This window comes from Mixophyes fleayi, chromosome 1, assembly GCF_038048845.1.
Source record: "Mixophyes fleayi isolate aMixFle1 chromosome 1, aMixFle1.hap1, whole genome shotgun sequence".
Classification (NCBI taxonomy): domain Eukaryota; kingdom Metazoa; phylum Chordata; class Amphibia; order Anura; family Limnodynastidae; genus Mixophyes; species Mixophyes fleayi.
The window spans coordinates 148,137,392-148,147,015 of record NC_134402.1 but is presented as its reverse complement, the minus strand read 5'-3'; positions in this window follow the sequence as shown (position 1 = coordinate 148,147,015).

Sequence of the window (9,624 nt, the reverse complement as noted above, 5' to 3'; positions counted from 1 at the left end):
AGCAGAGTCTGCACTGACCTCACATGTCACAACTTCAAATGGTTTCAGCACCTTGCACAGCACTGAAAGGATTCCCCACTGTGCAAGAGTGAAATACATCCCCCCTCCTTTCCCAATGTCATGACTTGTGCAATATGCTTGGATGGCTTTGCGCTGTTCCTCCATCCTCTGAAGCATGTACAGGGTGGAATTCCACCGAGTTACCACCTCTTGCTTAAGTTGGTGGCAGGGCAAGTTAAACTGCTCTTGGAGCTGCTGTAATCTCCTACATGCTGTGGCTGAATGCCTGAAATGGCCTGAAATTTTACGGGCCACCGAAAGCATCTCCTGCACCTCACGGTTATTTCGTAGGAAGCTCTGCACCACCAAGTTGATGGTGTGAGCAAAACAGGGAATATGTTGGAAATCACCCAGCTGTAATGCTCGCACTATATTGTTGGCGTTATCTGAAATGACATACCCTGGGGAGAGTCCGAGTGGTATAAGCCATGCATCAATCACATCTCTCAGTTTGCGTAACAAATTGTCAGCCGTATGCCTGTTAGTGAAGCCGGTGATACAAAGAGTGGCCTGCCTGTGACAAATGTTACGTAGTGGTGTACATGCTGCTGCTGTTCCTGCTGGTGAAGGTGAATGACCAACCCAGTGGGCTGTCACAGTCATATAGTCTTTGGTTTGGCCACTTCCACTTGTCCACATATCTGTGGTTAAGTGAACAGTGGGCAGAATGGCATTTTTCAGCGCAATCTCTACATTTTTACACACTTTTTGGTATAGTTGTGGAATAGCTTTACGGGAGAAATGGTGTCGCGATGGAATTCTGTAACGCGGACACAAAACCTCAATTAACTGTGAAAAACCAGCTGCGTTTATTGTGGAGATTGGACGCAGATCTAACACTAACATTGCAGCCATGGCGTCTGTGATTCGCTTGGCGACTGGGTGACTGCTGTCATATTTGCTTCCCCTCGCAAATGATTGTTTCACAGTTAATTGCTGAAATGTAGGACTGCTCATTTTATTCACCTGCCTCTGGGATGACGATTCACCCCCAGCAGCAGCAACAGCAGCAGCAGGACTAACGCTTTCTTCAGAGGAATCAATAATAGTGCCGGAGTCATCCAGCCTTAAGTGGGATGCCGGGCTAACTCCGAGCGCTACTGAGGATATTGATGAGGATGGTGTGGTGGGTGTATTTTGTAGCCGTCGGTATGTCGGTGAGCGGAGGGTCTTAGCTGATGAGGGAGTGCTTGTATTCTTTTGGGAAGAACTTTCAGCTTTTCCCAACACTTTGCCATGAACTCTCGTTAAATGGCGTAACATAGACGAGGTTCCAAGATGGTTAAGGTCCCTCCCTCGACTGACTGTGGCTTCACATACACTACAAATGGCTATACAATTGTTGTCTGGATTTGGGTAGAAATAATTCCACACATAAGAAGTGGATTTTTTTGTTTTATGCCCAGGCATGACAATGGCCTTTTTCTTGTCACGTGCCAGAACTGCTGCCACTGGTGCAGGACTTACACAAACAACCTCATCCTCATCAACATCCTCATTAGCGCCCTCGTCGCCTACACAAATCTCCCCCTCATCCTCTTCTAATTCCAAAGTGGCATCCTCAATTTGGGTATCACCGGCTACACTCGGGCTATTAAGGCACACATCAGCAGAATGCTCACGATTAGACATCCCACTGTTGGATGGACTCTCCACAGGGATTGTTGTCATTTGTGAATCAGAGCAAATATTCTCCTGTAATGCCTCACTGGTATCTTGCAGCTCAGCTTTGACGCGTAACAGTAGTTGTGCACCAATTGTAGCCTGGGTAACTTTTTGGGATCTGCCACTAATAGCCAAAGGTGAAGGCCTCATTCTCTCTTTGCCACTGCGTGTGTAGAATGGCATGCTTGCAATTTTTTTTTTATCGTCACTTAACTTTTGCTCAGTTACACTTCTTTTTCGCTTCAATACAGTAAATTTTTTTTTGGTTTTTGTTTTTTGCACTAATTTGAAAACACTCTGTTGTTTGACATCGCCTTGGCCAGATGACGTACTGGGAACACTAACATCAGGACTGGTGACAGAACCTGGTTGCTCATTTAGATCATATGTGGACTGCTTTGAATCCATTCTGAGCGCAAACCACTGGGGAGTGCTAAAAATTATTGAGTAGATACTGCTGACAGATATGACTTTTGACAGCCAGAAATATTAATGCACAATTAGGGAGGACACCCCAAAAACACTGAGGAGTGCTAAAAATTATTGAGTAGATACTGCTGACAGATATGACTTTTGACAGCCAGAAATATTAATGCACAATTAGGGAGGACACCCCAAAAACACTGAGGAGTGCTAAAAATTATTGAGTAGATACTGCTGACAGATATGACTTTTGACAGCCAGAAATATTAATGCACAATTAGGGAGGACACCCCAAAAACACTGAGGAGTGCTAAAAATTATTGAGTAGATACTGCTGACAGATATGACTTTTGACAGCCAGAAATATTAATGCACAATTAGGGAGGACACCCCAAAAACACTGAGGAGTGCTAAAAATTATTGAGTAGATACTGCTGACAGATATGACTTTTGACAGCCAGAAATATTAATGCACAATTAGGGAGGACACCCCAAAAACACTGAGGAGTGCTAAAAATTATTGAGTAGATACTGCTGACAGATATGACTTTTGACAGCCAGAAATATTAATGCACAATTAGGGAGGACACCCCAAAAACACTGAGGAGTGCTAAAAATTATTGAGTAGATACTGCTGACAGATATGACTTTTGACAGCCAGAAATATTAATGCACAATTAGGGAGGACACCCCAAAAACACTGAGGAGTGCTAAAAATTATTGAGTAGATACTGCTGACAGATATGACTTTTGACAGCCAGAAATATTAATGCACAATTAGGGAGGACACCCCAAAAACACTGAGGAGTGCTAAAAATTATTGAGTAGATACTGCTGACAGATATGACTTTTGACAGCCAGAAATATTAATGCACAATTAGGGAGGACACCCCAAAAACACTGAGGAGTGCTAAAAATTATTGAGTAGATACTGCTGACAGATATGACTTTTGACAGCCAGAAATATTAATGCACAATTAGGGAGGACACCCCAAAAACACTGAGGAGTGCTAAAAATTATTGAGTAGATACTGCTGACAGATATGACTTTTGACAGCCAGAAATATTAATGCACAATTAGGGAGGACACCCCAAAAACACTGAGGAGTGCTAAAAATTATTGAGTAGATACTGCTGACAGATATGACTTTTGACAGCCAGAAATATTAATGCACAATTAGGGAGGACACCCCAAAAACACTGAGGAGTGCTAAAAATTATTGAGTAGATACTGCTGACAGATATGACTTTTGACAGCCAGAAATATTAATGCACAATTAGGGAGGACACCCCAAAAACACTGAGGAGTGCTAAAAATTATTGAGTAGATACTGCTGACAGATATGACTTTTGACAGCCAGAAATATTAATGCACAATTAGGGAGGACACCCCAAAAACACTGAGGAGTGCTAAAAATTATTGAGTAGATACTGCTGACAGATATGACTTTTGACAGCCAGAAATATTAATGCACAATTAGGGAGGACACCCCAAAAACACTGAGGAGTGCTAAAAATTATTGAGTAGATACTGCTGACAGATATGACTTTTGACAGCCAGAAATATTAATGCACAATTAGGGAGGACACCCCAAAAACACTGAGGAGTGCTAAAAATTATTGAGTAGATACTGCTGACAGATATGACTTTTGACAGCCAGAAATATTAATGCACAATTAGGGAGGACACCCCAAAAACACTGAGGAGTGCTAAAAATTATTGAGTAGATACTGCTGACAGATATGACTTTTGACAGCCAGAAATATTAATGCACAATTAGGGAGGACACCCCAAAAACACTGAGGAGTGCTAAAAATTATTGAGTAGATACTGCTGACAGATATGACTTTTGACAGCCAGAAATATTAATGCACAATTAGGGAGGACACCCCAAAAACACTGAGGAGTGCTAAAAATTATTTAGTAGATACTGCTGACAGATATGACTTTTGACAGCCAGAAATATTAATGCACAATTAGGGAGGACACCCCAAAAACACTGAGGTGTGCTACAAATTATTTAGTAGATACTGCTGACAGATATGACTTTTGACAGCCAGAAATATTAATGCACAATTATGGGGGACACCCCAAAAGCGCTGGGGAGTGCCAAATATGAAGAAAAAATAATAAACCTCTATCCTCCTCTCTGCACTAGCGATTTTGGTTAGAGCAATTGCAAGAACAATATGGTATTCTCTGTCCCTGCTCTAATTAGCCTATGACTACACCCTGCTCTCTCCCTCTGTCAAATGGCGATGGATTGCTGTGGAGGCGTGTATTTATAAAGTTGAAGTATCGCGAGAACCGAGTCCCGAGATCCGACGACGTCACAATGACGTTCGGCCTCGATTTGGATTCGGAATGGGCGGGAGAGTACCGAGCTGCTCAGCTCGGTACTCGGATACCCAAAGTTCGGGTGGGTTCGTTTCTCGGAGAACCGGACCCGCCCATCTCTAGTTCTAGTACTCATGTAATAATAGTAGGGGTGTGCACCGGGCACTTTTAGTGTTTTGGGTTTTGGGTTCTGATTAGCTTGAGGTTTTGGGTTCTGATTTGTTTTGCCAAAACACCTGATGAAAGGTTTTGGTTCTGATTTTGCGGGTTTTGGGTTCTGATTTATTTTTTAAAAAGCATAAAAAGCACTAAAATCCTGTTTTTTGGTTGTTTTCCCACTCCTACGCTATTATTAACCTCAATAACATTCAATAACAATCATTTCCACTAATTTCCAGTCTATTCTGAACACCTCACAATATTCTTTTTAGTCCAAAACGTTGCACCGAGTTAGCTTTCTGGACTGCGTAGTGGAGTGGGCCCGGTACCCAATTTGGTACCGGGGCCACAATACCTCCGCCTTCAAATGGTCTCAATTCCACTGGACAGCTGCCTGCTCCTACATCCTCTGCAGCATATACAGGGTGTAGTTCGAGCGCGTCAATGCTTCTTGTTTTTGACGATGACAGGTCATTTTCATTAATTTTGGATTTGGCCCCAACACTGAATGTAGTTTAATATCTGATACGCATCTATCTGGACTGCATAGTGGAGTGGCCCCGGTACCCAACTTGGTACCGGGGCCACAATATATCACCCTCAACTGTTCTGAATTCCACTGCACAGCTGCCTGCTCCTACATCCTCTGCAGCATATATAGGGTGTAGTTCGAGCGCGTCAATGCCTCTTGTTTTTGACGATGACAGGTCATTTTCATTAATTTTGGATTTGGACCCAACACTGAATGTAGTTCATACGCATCTATCTGGACTGCGTAGTGGAGTGGCCCCGGTACCCAATTTGGTACCGGGGCCACAATATATCACCCTCAACTGGTCTGAATTCCACTGCACAGATAAAAACAAAGAACATAGTATTAAAAATGGCAGTTCCCCTTTTTTGGAACTAGAGAAACAAAGAACGTAGTAATAGAAATGGCAGTTCCTCTTTTTTGGAACTATAAAAACAAAGAACTTAGTAATAGAAATGGCAGTTCCCCTTTTTTGGAACTACAGAAACAAAGAACTTAGTAATAGAAATGGCAGTTCCTCTTTTTTGGAACTATAAAAACAAAGAACATAGTAATAGAAATGGCAGTTCCCCTTTTTTGGAACTACAGAAACAAAGAACATAGTAATAGAAATGGCAGTTCCTCTTTTTTGGAACTATAAAAACAAAGAACATAGTAATAGAAATGGCAGTTCCCCTTTTTTGGAACTATAAAAACAAAGAACATAGTAATAGAAATGGCAGTTCCTCTTTTTTGGAACTACAGAAACAAAGAACATAGTAATAGAAATGGCAGTTCCCCTTTTTTGGAACTACAGAAACAAAGAACGTAGTAATAGAAATGGCAGTTCCTCTTTTTTGGAACTATAAAAACAAAGAACATAGTAATAGAAATGGCAGTTCCCCTTTTTTGTAACTACAGAAACAAAGAACGTACGTAGTAATAGAACTGGCAGTTCCTATTTTTTGGAACTACACAAACAATGACCGTAGTAATAGAACTGGCAGTTCCTATTTTTTGGAACTACACAAACAATGACCGTAGTAATAGAACTGGCAGTTCCTATTTTTTGGAACGACACAAACAATGACCGTAGTAATAGAACTGGCAGTTCCTATTTTTTGGAACTAAACAAACAATGACAGTAGTAATAGAACTGGCAGTTCCTATTTTTTGGGAACTACAGAAACAATGAACATAGTAATAGAAATGGCAGGTCCTCTTTTTTTGGACTGCAAGAATATATTGCTCTATAATATTTTTTTATAGTTTTTCAATTATTTTTTTATATTTTTTTAATATTTATTTTTTTATATTTTTTAGAGATTTTTTTTTTTTTTTTTAAAAGATTTTTGGCTGCTTAACAAATTGCTATGGACTTATCAGAAACAAATACAGGACAAAAGCACCACTGGACTCAGCAGCACAGACACTGGCCAAAGCACCACTGGAATCAGCAGGACAGAGCACTGGAAAAAGTACTACTACACTCAGCAGGACAAAGCACCACTTGACTAAATAAATCAGCAGGACAGAGCACTGGACAAAGTACTAGTGCACTCAGCAGGACAAAGCACCACTTTAGTAAAGTTATCAGCAGGACAGAGCACATCAACCTCCCTCTTCACTAACCACAGGGAGAATGAAGATGGCGGCCGCGAGCGGGGCATTTATGAGATCCGACGCGAGACTTGGATGTCATAGCCTCGGTTTGGCTTCATTTGGCGCCCCGGAAGTTCCTGAACAGTGCTCGGATTCCGTCGGATCCGCACTGTTCGAAATCCGAGCCTGCTCATCTCTAAATAATAGTAACATTTTATTTAATAATACATAATGTTCTCCCTTTTACTTGCTCCTAAAACCATTGTTATTTCAGTCTTACTGAGTCTTTAGTAGCAGAAAATAAACATGTATAAACAGTGGAAACCAACAAAAGTGAGGTATAGATGGCTGATAATGTATGGTGAATTTAGTGGTTGAAGTACAAGGTTGTATAGCAGTTTAGTTAGTTAGTACATTTTATTACTATTTTAACAATAGCATCATGCAGTTAGTTTGTCAATATAAAGGTTATAAAAGGAGAGAAAGGGTTTTGTGATGGTGATGAGGCTGTCTTCATTGTTCCACAGTGTGCAGTAACATCCTTGATGACCAGGCTTTACTCAACAAAGGTTACCCACTATAATGACAATTCTTCCCCGCAACGTGCACCTTCTTCCTCATAATTGAGTGCATTACATATTATGTCACCCGTGTTAACCATCTCAAGGCAGAGAAACTTATAGATATTGCACTATAGAACACTATGTGTAACTGTGCATTTGTGTGTGTTTTCTGTTTTTTGACCCAGTTTGATTCTGATGTCCCTCATCTACAGCCTGGTGTTGCCTTCAGGGTCGCCAAGAATACAAATACAAATACTCACATGACCGCGGCGCCGGCATCTTCCCTCCTCTGTTTGCGCCCTCAGTGAGGAGCGGGGCACAAAAGAAAAAAGACAGAAGAGAGAAGAGGACAGAAGGGATGAAAAGAAAGATGAAAGGCAATACAAAGGTAAGTAAAGGAATGGAGGAAGGGCACAGCGTGCTGAGAGGGGAGGAAGAAAGAGCGAGAAAGGCACAGTTTGGTGATGAAGAAGAGGGAGGGGAGAGAGAAAGGCACAGTTTGGTGAAAGGGCCGTCTTTCCGACTGGTGCACGATGGGCAGGTGCCTGGGGCCCAGTGAGAAAGGGGGCCCGAGGCAGGACTCCTGTAAATAAACAAAGCAAAAAAAACCTGTACCTTTCGAGGTCACCTGACTGTTCAGGTCAGGTGCCGATCTGGCTCCCTCCCTGGTCCCCTCTTCTGTGCTGTGCTCGCAGTGAATGTCGGGCATGATGACGTCATCACGCCCGACATTCACTGCGAGCACAGCACAGAGGAGCGCAGAACAGCGACAGCGACAAAGAAGAGAAGGGGATCGGACTCGAAAAAACAAGGCGGTTGAAAGGCAAGTTAAGGGGGATTTGATTCTCTAGCTGAAAAAAAGTGATATATATATATATATATCTATCTATATATATATGGGCCCCGGTGCACGGCTTTAATGTTGTTAAGATGGCCCTGTTTGGTGATGAAGGAGAGGGGGGGGAGAGAGCATGGCACAGGGTGATGAAGGGGGGGGGACATCATGGCAGAGTGTGAAGAGGATCAAAAACAGCATGACAGAGTGTGAACTGGGGCAAAAGCAGCATGGCACAGGGTGATGAAGAAGGGCCTGGTGAAGGGGGGAAAAGCAGCATGGAGGGCGCAGTGTGATCATAAAGGGGCATAGCATGGTTGTGATGAAGGAGCACAGTGTGATCATAAGGGGGCACAGCGTGGTGATGATGAAGGGGCACAATAATGTGTGTGTGATAACACAGAGAGCTTTTGACAATGTAGTGTATGTGAGGTAGGTGGTGGCTAATTAATGGGTGCTATTTTGTTTGTGGGGTGATGGTGGGGCAATGTAATAGTGGGGACTATTAATTTAAGATGGGTGGTTTGGGGGCTATTGAATTTGGGGATGAGTTTGGGGAGAATGAGTTCTCTTTATTTAATGTGAGTATGAATTATTTAATGGCAGTGATGGTTGCAGGTATATTTATGAAATGTAAATACTATTAATTTATTGCTGGGACTGTTTGTAGGGAGGTAAATAGGTTTATTTATTAAATGGGAATACTATTATTTTAATGTTGGAGCTAGAGGAAGGCCTAATTATTAATCGGGGGTGATTTAACTCCAGGGTTGTTTGGAATTTTTTAAATGTACCCATTTTTTCCCCCAAATAGGGCCCCCAACATTCCAGGAACCATACAAGCCGCAACTAAAGAAACCTGCAGCCAAAGGTGGTGAAAGTGAGAAGAACAGGTAGGAGAGTCTGTGAAATGTTGTGATTCTAGTGGGACAATCCCAATTTTGGTGAGTGTTCTGCCCAATTTAATGTGGAGGCCAAGACCATGAACTCTTTCTGTTCACACTGCATTCTTTATATACCACACTTTGGTGCTAGATGTCCTGAAATATGTGCTTGGACATATGTCATGCTCTGGTGAATTCAGGGCCTACCGATTTAGACTTGCTAGCCATGCCAGAAATTGTATGACCACACCCACTATCAATTTTTTACTATGCTCCACTATAACCGGGGCCCCATGAAGTTGTTGTACTGGGGCTCTGAATTCCTCTTGGCAGCTCTGGTTGCCTTTCCCAAATTACTTTGTTAAGTGAAGCCATTAGGCTGAAGGCTGTCACGGGCACTAGGAGTCTTTACCCAGGGATCACCAGATGGTAGGCTTACCAGAGCAATGTAGATGGTAATAGGGTACTCTGGTAGCTGGGTGATCACGGAACATGAAATGATGGCCGATGAGATGCTCAGGAAAGTCTATGACTAGCAACACTGGTAATAATGAGGTAATGATACACAAGGAACTGTATGGACA